Source organism: Mastomys coucha, unplaced genomic scaffold, assembly GCF_008632895.1.
Source record: "Mastomys coucha isolate ucsf_1 unplaced genomic scaffold, UCSF_Mcou_1 pScaffold21, whole genome shotgun sequence".
In the NCBI taxonomy this organism is placed as follows: Eukaryota; Metazoa; Chordata; class Mammalia; order Rodentia; family Muridae; genus Mastomys; species Mastomys coucha.
In genome coordinates, this window is record NW_022196904.1 from 63,183,562 (window position 1) to 63,196,823 (window position 13,262).

Genomic DNA, 13,262 nt, shown 5'->3' on the forward strand with positions numbered 1-13,262 from the left:
AGGTGCCACCACCCCACAGGAGCCACCTTCTCCACTGTGGAGATGTTCTATGTCCCTCTGTCCCTACCCCAATTCTAGTCTCTCCTGGCAGAAACATTCGAAGAAACTTGGATCAATAAAACATTTCCATTAGGACCCCAATCATATCTTCTATTGAAATTGAAATTGGTAAAGCCAAAAGTACTTTATTTTTGTTTTTGGTTTTGGTTTTGGTTTTAATTACAGATTAAAGAGAGAGATACACAAACCAAGAGCAAATGTGGTAAACTAAACACCAATTAGGGATTTCTTCTAATACATAAAAAGCTAACTCAGTGAAAAAACTTATAGCTGGTGTTTTATTTGTTGGCTTTTTTTTTTTTTTGATGAAGTAAAATAGTTTTGTTTCCTTTAAAAATATATAGATTTTATCCCTCATCCTTCAGTGCCACCTAATGAAGAAGTCAGGACCCATCTAAACACTACCTTGACACCAGGCAACTGCCCTAAAGTAGCCACATCGATCATCCCCTAAGCCCCATTCCATCTGAGGACCACAGCTCCCAGTAAACAAGAACTGGGGGAATGTGGGTGGATGGAGAGTGAGGCACAGGCACCAAGTACCTAGCTGTAAAATTCCATTGGAAAGAAAAAAGCACACATACACAAACTCTGGTTGCAGCTTGCGGTGGGGACTGGAGTTTGCAAACCACGTAGTCAGACCAACAGAAATGTAGGTTTAAGGATCATCTCAAAGCAATATTTAATATCCACCACAAGCTGGGAAGTCAGCCATGGCTACCTGATCTAAGCTAACTCCAGCCATAGAAACAACTACCTGTGCACTTTAACGCTATGCTTAAGCATTTTTCTTGGCCCAGGGGCTAAAATCAGGCAGATGGGCAGACAGACAGACAGACACACCAGACAGACAGACAGACAGACACACACACACACACACACACACACACACAGTTTGTGTAAACAGTCATCTGCACAAGTTCTGAGAATTCAGTACACAGGAGTTTAGCATCATCTAAGCTTGCTCTGGGTGTCATCCATGTCCTTGTCACTTGAAGCACTACATATTCCTGACTTTAACTGAATTGATAGTCTCCAACTACACAATAACATGATTATAAAGTCAAAGAATCAAACTTTTAAGTTTTCATACTACAAACGTCTGAACCCCGTTCAAAATGTCTATGTTGGACCCCAGATTCTCTATGATAGTGCAGAAGGTGGGACCTTAGAGAGATAACCTGTGAGGATGGCACCCTCAGAGGGATTAGTAACCCTATCAAAGCAGCCATGAAAGGGAAAATACTACTCTCCCCCATGAATGTAGGAAGTGGGCAGGCCACAGTCTATAAACCAGGGAGCCAGATAACCAGGCCTGCTGGCCCCTTGACCTTGTATTTCCCAGCCTCTAGCATTAAAAGAGAAAATGTCTGTTGTTTAAACAACTCTTTCATTCTTCTAACAGCAGAATAAAAACTGATTGCACCAAAAGCAGAGTGGGGGTGGGGGGATCCTGTAGAAACAAATATCTAAAAATGCAGACCTGGCTTTAGGGTGTGGTGACATGGGTGGGAAGGCTTTGAGGTGTTTGCAAGATGGACAGAGCATTGCCATGGAAGGGCTGGCTGAAGAGGATTCTGGGGAGGACTCGGCCATTAGGTGGGGAGAGCTATGGAGAGGGCTTTGATCTTCCTTGAAAACAGGCCCATCCTCCTGTACAGCATGCTGGTTGAATGCATGCCGAAGCCTACTCTGCCCATCTGTCAGGAGAAAATGAGCAAAACGCTGTTGAACAAAGCATAAGAAGGCACCATTATGACATCAGTGTGACAGCATGGTGCAGGCCTTTATATGTTTATGTGTTAGAATAGCGGCTTGAGTCTGGACACAGCACACTAGACCCAAACAGTTCCACATGTAAGAGGTTTTATTAAGAAAGAAAGAGATAGGGAGGTGGTGGAAAGAGGAGAGAGGGGGAGGGAAAGGGGGAGGGAGAGGGGAGGGGGAGGGAAAGGGGGAGGGAAAGGGGGAGGGAGAGAGAGAGGGAGGAAAGTCACAGATAAAGGTGGGAGGTAAGCCCAATGGACTCTGGGAATATGGTGGCTGTTGCCTTGGCAGCTGGTCTGGCCCACCTGTGTAACGTCACAGGTTTTGGAGGCCCTGATGCCAACAGGCCTGACTATGCTTGCATTCTTAGCATCCTGTGGAAAGAAGAACTTGAATGCCAATGCGATGGTTGTTCACCAGAAGACAGCTTCAGAGTTTTGAAGGGAAGTAAAACGTGGTTCTCCCTGACTGCCTGCAGATGCAAGAAGAGGAAGAAATAAATTGTAGAGGGAATGATTGCCCAAGAAGAAACCAGAAGGTAAGGATTTTGTTGCTCTGGCCACCTCCCAGGCCCAGATCCGGGGCTCTGAGATGGCCCACGACAGTATCTACCTCATCTGTGGGCTACTGGAGCACATGAGGGGGCAGTCCTGCAGAACCAAAGCTGAAGGATCTCCAGGTATGTCCAGGGTGGGCAACAACAAAAGGATATCCAAGAGGGGCTCTGGTGAAGGTCCAGTATTGATGGTGTGGCAGAAGCCAGAGGCCTCGAGCCAGACTCGATGCAGTGAACATTTATTTGCAAGTAAAGCTGTTGGGCAAAGAGTATACTGTGTGAGATCGTGTATACACTGCAACTTCCACAGTGAGATTAATTTTTTTTATGTTTTTCTCCTTTTTTGTTGCTCTTATTTATTTTTTGTTTGTTTTGTTTTCTTTTATGGGGAGGTTGCAAGGGCAGAAGGTAGCTATGGAGGAACGGGGAGATGAGTGGTATTGGGGTATTGCAGTACATGATGTGAAATTTACAAAGAATCAATTAAAAATTTAAAGAAAAAAAAAAAAGGACTTGGATGTGCTGAGCCTTTCCCCATCACAAGAAGGGAAAGGGGGAGGAACTGTTTGGAAGGTAGTAAAGACTTCATTTGTTCACTCCTATGCTGGTTTTCAGAGCTGAGAACAGGACTTATCCAGCACTCACACAGCCACTAGAGTGAGGGTGGGGTAAGGGATTTCTGAACCAGTTGCTTCAAGATTTGCTCTTCACTCACTGGCTCCACCAATGGCAACTGTTGGGTGATACCACTTGCAAGCTCTATGGTAACCATGACAGGTTATTAGCTGCATGGAGCAGGAAGGAGGGAAGCGGGGAACCTCAGCAGGAAGGAAGGTTACTTACTAAAGCTGGAACCATAGTACTTGCTGCTCTAGCCTGGCTTACCGGGAGAGGCTCCAGAGGCTTTTTCACCACATCTTTAAAGACTGTAAAGTGCTTCATGCAGACTTCTCCTGGCCAACCCAAGGGGAGCAAAGCTATGGAAATATCAATGGGAAGTTTGCTAGACAGCTGAGCACAATTTGATAGGACAGAGAACACAGGGGGATCCTGGGAGAAGATGAGGGCTACTCTGCCGCACTCTGGCTCTGCTTTACCCCAGACTCTGCACAACATTGGCAGTGGTGCATCTCTACTCAAATTGCAACCACAAACACCCACATCTCCAACAGCACTTGAGGCGAAGACCAGCCTGTGTCTGGATTTTCTGTAGTCGATGCTCCCTTACCTCCAGCTTTGTGCTGTTTGAATAAATCTTACATTTAAAAACATGCTATAAGGTCTTGACTGATCTCAGCTGTTCTTCCAAAACAGTGTACTACAGTTCCAAAAAGAAAACTCGTTTTAAAGCTATTGCCATTTTGATTGAATGGTGTCGAGCACACCGGCTCACATGAGGACTAGCCACTTCATGACTTGCTTTCCTGTTCTACAAGATGGAGGAATCCTTCCCTTGCAGCTTTCCATGAACAGCACTTTCAATTGGGCCCAGAACCTCACCACACTGAGGCTCTGAGGAGAGCGAGAGAGAAGGGAAAGAAAAGTGGCCCACGTTTTCCTGCCCAACCCCACCACCATCCCAATGCCTGTGTCTCTAGTCCTCAACATGAGCCTGGCTTCCCTGGTCATCACCACCTCTGTGGCTCAGCTGTACCAAACCTCCCTCAGGACGGCTATTGCCAGCACACAGCCACTCAGCACACAGAAGCACCACCTCTGGAGAATGCCTCCAGGGGTCCAATCCCCATCTCTGTTCAGGCTTCTTGCTTTCTCTTCCTCCCCCCTGTGGATGAAATAGACCCTCCCTCTTCCCATGCCATCCTTAAAGAGGATCACCCTCTCACCTGAAGGCCATCTGAGAACTGGCTGCTGCTTCTCTGCTGCTTCCTTCAGTCCTTTGAGATGAACATGTAACTGGGAAAATATCTGTTGTGAGGTGACAGCTATGGCCAGGGTCTTCACCAATTGGCTGATTCTCTCCAAATTTCCTCACAGTCACCAAGACAATAGCACATGGAAGACTCAGTTCTAATGCTCTAGATGCTGACTGAGGGTCACTGGGTTTGGCACTGGCCAGATAGTATCAGCAACAGGTCTATTGAAGTCTTCAGGCGCAGGTTTCTAGTCAAACAATGGCAGAGCACACTTTTAATCCCAGCACTCAGGAGGCAGGAAGAGAGACATGGAAATCTGTGTGAGGCCAGCCTGGTCTACATACCAAGTTCCAGACCAGCCAAGGCTACATAGTGAGACCCTATCTCAAAAAAAGAAAACAAAACACCAGATGCAATGTAGAGTGATTGATTGATGCTCTACTGTCCAGCTTGTGGGTCAGGGGGAAGTCTTCTCAGAGTAAAGCTGCTCCGTGATTCAGGCCATCTTAACACTTGTACCACAGCTTAAGTGATGCTTCTCTGGGGCTGTTGAGAACTTGTTCACTCTGGATACTGATCCCATGGTGTCTCCTTCATGGCAGGGGGCTTACCAGGTTGTGCTGCCCTAGGGTACCTCCCTAGGGTGTCCTTCAACTCATCAATATTTATTGAAGCTCCACTGGTTGAAAAATCTGTATTTCTGGGCAAGCAGAGAGAGGCACACATGCCTCTCTCATTTCTGCAACTTATGGAGGCTTGAAGATTTTCACGTGACCTTCCCCAGCAAGGGTCTCCAAACGGATGGTTTCCACGGAACACAATCGGGTCAGCTACTCTGCACTGAAATCATCTCTGGATTTTCAGCTTTGCAAAAGCCTGGGATTGTCTCATCCCTTTTGAAGGCAGCCTGGCTATGTCCCAACTTCAGAATCATCATCTTTGCCTTGGGCTGCCACGTCATAGCTCCTAGGTCTTTCCTTCTCAACATAACCTTCACCCACCCAAACAGGCATGATCCATTGTGTTATACAGAGACAACCAAATACACTGCCCACACAACACACAAAAAAAGAATTGCTTAGCTCTTTCTCACTAGGGAACTTGGGACTTTGTGTGTCTGGGCACCACAAAAAGCGCAGCAGGTCTCTAACATGTGATCCCCACAGCAGCTCCGTGTGTTTACCTGAGATGGTAGATAGAACCATCCTCACTTTACACGTGTGGACACCAATGCCCACATCATCTTAAGCCTTAAAAAAAAAAAGTCATTTTTGCTGGGTGGTGGTGATGGCACACACCTTTGATCCCAGCACTTGAGAGGCAGAAGGTGGAGGATCTCTGTGAGCTCGAGGCCAGCCTGGTCTACAGAGCAAGTTCCAGGAAAGTCAGGGCTACACAGAGAGACCCTGACAAAATAAGAAAAAAATAAAAGAAAAAATAAATCAAGTCATTTTCCACCAAAAACCTACTCTGTCCCCATAAGCATCCTTTCTTCCCAGCTTGGTTGTTCACACTCTGTCCCCTTTCAGCTCACCGAGTTCTCCAGGACATCAGTCAGAACCCTCCACCCTGTCCCCTTCATTGTAATTTTTAACACATGTTTTGGCTGTCTCCTCTACAAGGATCATCAGTTTCATTCATGCAAGTACCATCTCTGCTCCAAGCACCAGTCCCAGCCCAGGAAGGATGCTGCAGTGAACCTGTGTGGCCTCTTGACTCCTAACCCTTTGGTCCCTTCCATTCTAATAACCGTACTTGGAAAACAAGTTTCTCCCAGTGCTCCTGGTAGACAATCCAGACATGGAAGTCTACCAATCCCTTCATTTTAAACTTTAAATATATGACTTTAGAGGCAGCATGAGGCCGCGGAGATAGAAGATGTGTTTGGTGCCTCTTAAGACTGTTTCATAAAAACAGGAAAGGCCTATTGAAATCATGGCAATGTCAAGTAGCATTTATAACCTATTGAGGTTTTCTGAGCCACACACCAACAGGAATCTGACAACTCCCTTCCCCCAGCCCTCTACCCACAAATTGCAGCCAGGGCCTGAAGCCTACACCTTTGCAGAACTGGATTGCCTCTGTATGGGAAAAAACAAGAGGGCCACCTGAAGGGATTCTAACTGGGGTCTGTGTGGGATGGCTTGACCAACTTATGAATCCAGAGCTGAGAGGCAGCCTTCGTGGCTGGAGCTTTTCTCATGCCTGCCCAGTCCCAGATGGGCCACTTCCATGTGCTGAGGGGCTTTTTATTCATGGCCCACACTGGCCCTTTCAAGCTTCCACACTGGCCCTTTCAAGCTTCTCTTAGATTGCCTCCTCACATCCCTCTTTCTCGGGTTCCTTTGGAATACTCTGCATAATTTCAAAGACTGGTAAGTAGGCCTAGTGTTTGTAGTGGCAGCCATCAGGCCTGGTCAATGTGCTCCTTCCTAGAGTCCCCGAGGCCCTTGCTGGTCTACCTTCTTCCATCTTCTCCTTCCTTTTGACTTTCATCTTTTATAGATATGGAGTCTTGCAATTCTTTCCATTTCTCTAGGAAACAAAACTATGCCAGAAAACAAACAAATGAAAACCCTTCTGCCCCTCATGCCCTGGACATCTTTGGAGCATGTCTGTAGAGCTGGATATGCCCCCATAGGATGTATTTCTTCCTTTCCCCATTTTCTCTCTTCATTCTCCTGCCAGCCTTCATTTCACACACTTTCAGTTCCTGTTTTATTCTGTTTTGTGTTTCCCCAGAGGTCAACTCTTTCCTTTCTACCACACCACCAAAGAGCTTGTCCCTGTGCTTGTCCTCTATCCATATCCCTGGCCTTTATAAATCTCCCTGGCCTGGACCCTCCCCCTAACCTGAATCCTGCAGACAGAGAAAACCACTGCCACCAGGCCCTGAACATCATCAAGCTCCTCTTGGACCTGCTTCTAACTATCAGATGCTCTTCTCACTGCACCAGATCTATAAGGGTTTGCCAGAGCCACCGATGACCTGCTTGTCCTCAGTTGCATAAAGAGGGGCCCTGCCACTTCCTCTCCCTGTATGGCACAATGAACGTAAAAAGAGATGTTTTCTCATGACACCTCTCAAGGCAAATCAGGGTGGAGCAAAAGAAAAGTACCTTCCTCTTGGTAGTGACATCCATTCGTTCCCTGGTGTCTCTGCCACCTTCCTGGCTTTCCTATACTTCCTCTGAGATTTGTTCCTCCTTTCCCCAATTCCCAAAGCATCTGGCTCTCCCCACCCCAAACCCCCATGTGACCTGGTTAGCTCAAGTTGATTCCTCAATTCCGATATTTAAGCTGGGTGGCTCCTGTGAGCTCTATCCCTAAATAGCAAAGGCACCTTAACGTGCCCAAAACTCAGGATTGTGCCTTGTAGGCTAGTCTTCCTGTCCTCATTTTTGCTTTCCTGTAAATAAATCCCCAACTCCATGGTCTGTCACTCATCCTCCCTGGAGCTCTTCCATTTTATCTCCCCCAGGCAGCTCCCCTATCCTATGGGCCTCATCAGCAACCTTCACTTCTGCCTTCTTACGGCCATAATAATGTCCTCTCTCTAACAAGGAAATCGAAATGTGTTCCACACAGTCTCCTATACTTAAAACCCTTCCACGGTACCACATCCAAAATCTTCAACGATATAAATGAAAATAAATTCAATCTGGAAGTTTCCATGGCACCCTAGCTTCTTCTCTGAGCCCAAAGATGCTGGACACATTCATGCACATTCAGGCCATCCAGGTTGTGCTCCAACCAAATGCCCTTCATCTTGCCTGACCATCACAAAGAGATCTCTCCAAGGATAAAGAGTCCATTTCTGTTTCCATGCCTCTTTTTGTATTCCCATCGCCTAGATAAGGCCAAGCACATAGGTGTTCAACTGTGAACAAATGAACGAATGAATGAACGAATGAATGAATGAATGAATGAATGAATAACAAAATATACCCTGTCCAGGAGTATCAAAAGTCCAGGACAAGCATTGGAACAAAGATAGCCCTTGATAGTCTCTAGTTCCCAGGCACTAGACATCTGGGCTTTGCTAAAGACATAGCAAGAGATGGGAACCCCAGTTTTCCCAATAGCAATGGAAACTCAAAAGAGATCTGGGTAATCCTGGGTGGGGGGTAGGTGGGTATATTTCTTAGCAATAAATATTTGGGGAAAGTTATGGTAAATGACATGGGCAGTATCTGAGACATCAACATTGCCTTCTCTCTCTGCCAAGGCCCCAGGGCGAACAGTGGAGGAACAGATGCCTGTAGAGCCTGGACCTGGAACATGCTTTGGGGCACCTGCAGCCTGAGGTCAAGAACTGCCCAGTCAGGCGGATCAAGTGCAATCACAGAAAGTGTTTTAGTCTGCAGCTGTCCTCAGCTGGCTCTGCCAATGAATTGAGGTTTCTTCTCAACTGAGAGAATCCGGTGAAATCGTGAAGCCATCACAGAGAGGTCATAAAGTTTGAGTGAGGAAAAAAATAGTGGCTATGAATTTTTGAAGGGTTACAGGGCACAAAAGGCTTGAGCCCATTAGGAAGATGATACCTCATTCCTCTCCTGGGGTGTCTATGGCTCCCCCTGGTGCCTTAGTACCAGGACACCAACCCCCACCCCCCAAGAATGTTAAAGGTGGAACATTCTGATGGCAGTTGAAAGTAACAGTTGACACTCGAGGCCAGAGCAGGACAACATGCACAGCAGAGAAGAAGGTAGCAAGCACCCACAGAGCATCTTCAGAGATGTGGCCATCCCAACAGAGCCCACAACCAGGAAAGACACACAAGGCTGGAGGCAAAGTCTGCAGATGGGGACAGGAGCCTAGGAGCCTATGAGAAGGAAGAGGACACAGGGTACCAAGGGGCTGAGGACCCAAAAGGACCAAAAGACCAGAATGCAAACTCTGACTAGTGACCCTGTGACTGTGACTCTGCTGGAGCCCAGAATGGAGCATCTCAGCTTCTTTCCCCAGCTGAGCCAACAAGTCCTTTCAGAGTTGGCCTCTGTCTCGAGACATGAGTCTTGCAAAAGCTGTTCTTTGGGAATCAGGACAACATCCAGTCCAGATATATCCCCTCTTGTAGGTACAAATTAGAAATCAATTTTACATCCTAACACCATTCTTTCATTCATTCAACAAATACTTGTTGAGCACCTACTATGGGCTGTAAGAAATATAGCAGGCAAAATGAGTAGTAGATCTTGCCTGATGGAGACTTAATGGTAACAATACTGGATTGATATTTTAGAGGAAAAAACAAGAGGATTCTAGGCAGAAGGAAGCTCATTAGCCATGCCTAAGAGCAGAGAGATATAGCATATTCAAAATGCCAGCAGTAAGGCAAGGTATATACAGACATGAGCCAAATCGCTCATGGTCCTGGAGGTCCTATCAAATATTACATTTGGAGCTCATATTTGAATTTTCCTATCTCGCTGCTGCAGGCAAAGGCATAAGTAATCAATGGCAAGGCTATAGCTGAGGCCAAATGTAGAAGCTTTGAACATAGCCCATATACATCTTAGGGCAGTGAGCACATGTGTCATCCATGAGTCTTGAAGGAGTCCGGAGTCATGCGCTAGACTCCATCACTTAGTAAGGAAATCTGTGCTCTTGACTTCAGCATCAGTTATAGAGAGAAACATCAGGCATCCCAAACATGGAAACCTACAAAGGTTAAATTGTGGTCCGGCCAGTGACAGACAAACGTAAGCTCAGATTGTGTATGTGTACAGAAGTGTGCAGCACTCTACCAATACAAATGGGTATAGCAGAGGTGAATTGTTATCCCATTTACAACTGAAGAACAAAGATTTTAAGAGGACAGGTATAGGACCGTCCAAAAGCCACAAAAGGAGAATGAGTAGAACGAGGGCTGGGACTGTCTTCAGCGTCAACTCCTGCTTCTCTCTAAATATGATGGACCCAACAATGTTTGCACCAGCGCTCATTAGGCAGGTGAAATAAATAGTAATAAGATTTCCTCACGTGTCTCCAAAACATATACCTGTCTGCCCATGAGGACTCCACCCGGAGTCTACAACTAAGTGCATTAAATACTAGATGTACCACTGAGCTCCAATCTTTTAAGTGAGTTGCTAAAAGCAAAGAGTGTCTCCAAGTCATAAAAAGAGAAGGCAAGCCCGACTAGAGAAAGGAGCTTGTGATGTGAGCTCACTCCAGGTGCCAAAGACGCAACATTAACTGACAGGCATAAGTCATAAAACTTAAAAAGCTGAGGGTGAGCTCGACCTGGATGATGAGTGTCACATATATCAGATATGTATCAGGACTGGTGCCCTGTCTGCCCTAGACTTCAGAAGGGGCACAATCGATGCTATTCAAGCCTTGAAGAAAAGGATGAATAGGGGAGGTGGGAAAAATAATTACCAATGTTTTGGAAAAAAAAAATCTGAGGGCAGATTTGCCATATTGTGAAAAGACACGATATTTCTCAGCCCCTACTCTTTCCCTTGGGTTCCTCCCACTGCTCCTCACCAATTGTTTTAGACATACTCCGCAAGTAGTTCAGGTCCTGCCACCTGTGTGTGCTCCTCCAGGAAAGCTCAAACTTCAGCTATGAAGCACTCTCCAGGGATTCCCATGACCCTGCCCCCCCAACCCCATATTAGTCTCACTGTCCTTGTCCTCTGGGATTCTTATAGCTCCTCCTGATCTACTCCTGAACCCAATCACCATGCCTTTTCTCCTCTCTGTACAAACCTTCAGCTCCTTTCTTCCAGCCTACTTGTACCAGATACTATGAGGTCTCAAGGAAACAGAAACTACAATTTTTATGCACCCATCCACAGGTCACATCTCAGCCACCCAAAGTTCCCAGGGAAAGGCCTCTCCTAGCCTGGATGTTCCTCTGTAAATATCTGTGGTGTTAAGAGAACACTACAGACTGAACCATCTTAGTGTTGCTCCATGAAAAAGAGAAAGACCTTTCCCTCCTTAGTCTGACTCCTTCCAACCATAAATTGACCCCACTCTGGGGGTTACCCCTCCCAGTAATAAATAAGGGTACAGATGTTATTCTCAAGGAAATTCATTCTGTCTGTCAGCCTTCTCTCCAGAAATAGAGCATTTGAACAGACCAGGAGTCCTTGTGCCTGTCTCCATAGCCCGCTTTAAGAGGCTTTTGTGATAGGCTGCCCTATGGGAGACTTTTTGCCCCACCAAAGTCTCATGGGGCAGGGATAGGCAGGCCTGGGCAGCGGAAAGGGCTCAGTACACCTTCCTCTCTATAAGACTGTCTTCTGTGCATCTCATTTCTCTCTTCCCGTTGTCATTTACAATCCTGGGGACTGAAGGCAGGACTAAGCATGGGGTGTTCATGGCAGGTCTGCTGGGAAGATGCAAGGAAGGACAGGCTAGCCACATCCTGCTCCAGGTGGGAAAGGTACCTCTGTCCCCAGACAAGGGCCAGGGGTCTCGAATGCAGGCAGAAGTGGGCAATAATCTTTGCCTAATTTTCAGGTCCCATGCCCCTTGATGCCCCTAGGAAACCCCAGTCATAATAATCCAGGGAAGGATAGCTATGACCCACCAGCATGATGGGCCAGGGTTCTTCCCTTTTCTACAGTCTCACCAAAGCTTGGAGCTATTCCCACCAATCTAAGACTCCCAGGAAACCTTCCTAGCCATCACTGTGTTCCATTCCTCCTCCTCCTCCTCTTCCTCCTCCTCCTCCTTTTGTTCTACCCATTTTTAAACGAGTCTTTCCCTTTTCCCTCCTCTCTTTCCCATACTTACTCCCTCCTCCACCGCCTTCTTTCATGGATTAATGGGAGCTAAGAGAATGACAGCGGCCCTGCTTTAGTATTGGGAAACCTGTCTTGGCATCAACACCCAACTTCTGCTGTCCCCAGATACATTCAGTACATGCCAAGAGGCCGTGAGCAGTAGTGCCACCATAGCACTTCTGATCCGGAGCCCAGAACTCCTAAGGAAGACCTTAAGGCTGGGATTGCTGTGCCCGTGCCCGACACACGCTCCTTTAAAACCCCAGATATGTGATTGCCACCCAGGACACTGTTCAGGATGGCACTAAGTCTGACTTGAGTCGTTTCTCATGTTCTACAATACTGCTACAGACTCAGTTCTTGGTACCATTTTAGCCTTCAGAAAGCAATAGCATATGCACCAGTCATGACGGAGTTTGACCTGACATCCCTAAATGTCTCCACAAATGGAGTGGGGTCATCGCGTGCTTCCTCTGTTTCTGCTCTTCGGTGTTTTCGTCTCACAGTTTGAGCACCATTCTCGGGCTTTTGTTCTTAGACTTCACAAGACTCACCCACCTCATGCAGACCAGTCCTGCAGAACAGGGTTTGCCCTAATGCCACGATCACAGCTCCACGGGCTTCACCTTTCCTCCTAGACTCCTCCAGCCCCCTTCTCCCCTCCATCCTAGCCCAGCCCTGGCTTTCCGCGCTCTGTGTACACCCATCCTGGCTCTCTGACCACCTGACTCTATGATGGTCTTCAAGTCCAGGACATTCGAGGAGGCAGAGAATTGGAGAAGCTCCTAACTGGCAGCCACAGAGAGGGTAGGACTAGGCCAGGGGAGGTAGAGACAAAGTGACCCCAGAGAAGCTACTTATTGAATGAAACCCAAACTCCTCCCACATGCCTTCCTCCAATCCTTCCCAACCCCTCCAATCATGGCCTGTTCTTTCCAAGGCAAAATATCATGAGTGCAGGACCCCTCTGCATCTTTTACTATGAACTTGACTTTGATGGTAGGTATTATTACTTTTTGGAGACTGAACCTTTGTGGACTAGTAACAGGATGTCTCGTTGAACATGTTACCTCAGCATACACTTAGCACACCACTCTTAGTAGCCTACGTGAGATCACCTCTTGTGCCTGGTCAGAGGGACGGTTCCATAAAATATTTCCCAGCCTACACTATGGAGGCCAGGCCCCAGAGCTAGCAGCAGAAGGAACTGCTGCTAGTGTGAACAAGCCAGCCCATAAAGCTTGCCAGAAAAACAGACAA

At 47.0% G+C, this 13,262-nt stretch overlaps 1 long non-coding RNA gene across 2 annotated transcripts; it reads right to left on the reverse strand.

The window, feature by feature from the left end:
- Window positions 1-2,073: 2,073 nt before the first annotated feature.
- Window positions 2,074-8,883, reverse strand: LOC116102388. 2 transcript variants are annotated; one of them, XR_004123139.1, is made up of 5 exons: window positions 8,802-8,883; window positions 4,228-4,504; window positions 3,269-3,360; window positions 2,440-2,638; window positions 2,074-2,299 (listed from the first exon to the last, which is right to left on the reverse strand). It is a non-coding gene; the product is annotated as an uncharacterized LOC116102388 (long non-coding RNA). The 2 variants fall into 2 exon arrangements; XR_004123138.1 differs by lacking the exon at window positions 8,802-8,883 and having other exon boundaries at window positions 4,228-5,583.
- Between the last annotated feature and the right edge of the window lie 4,379 nt (window positions 8,884-13,262).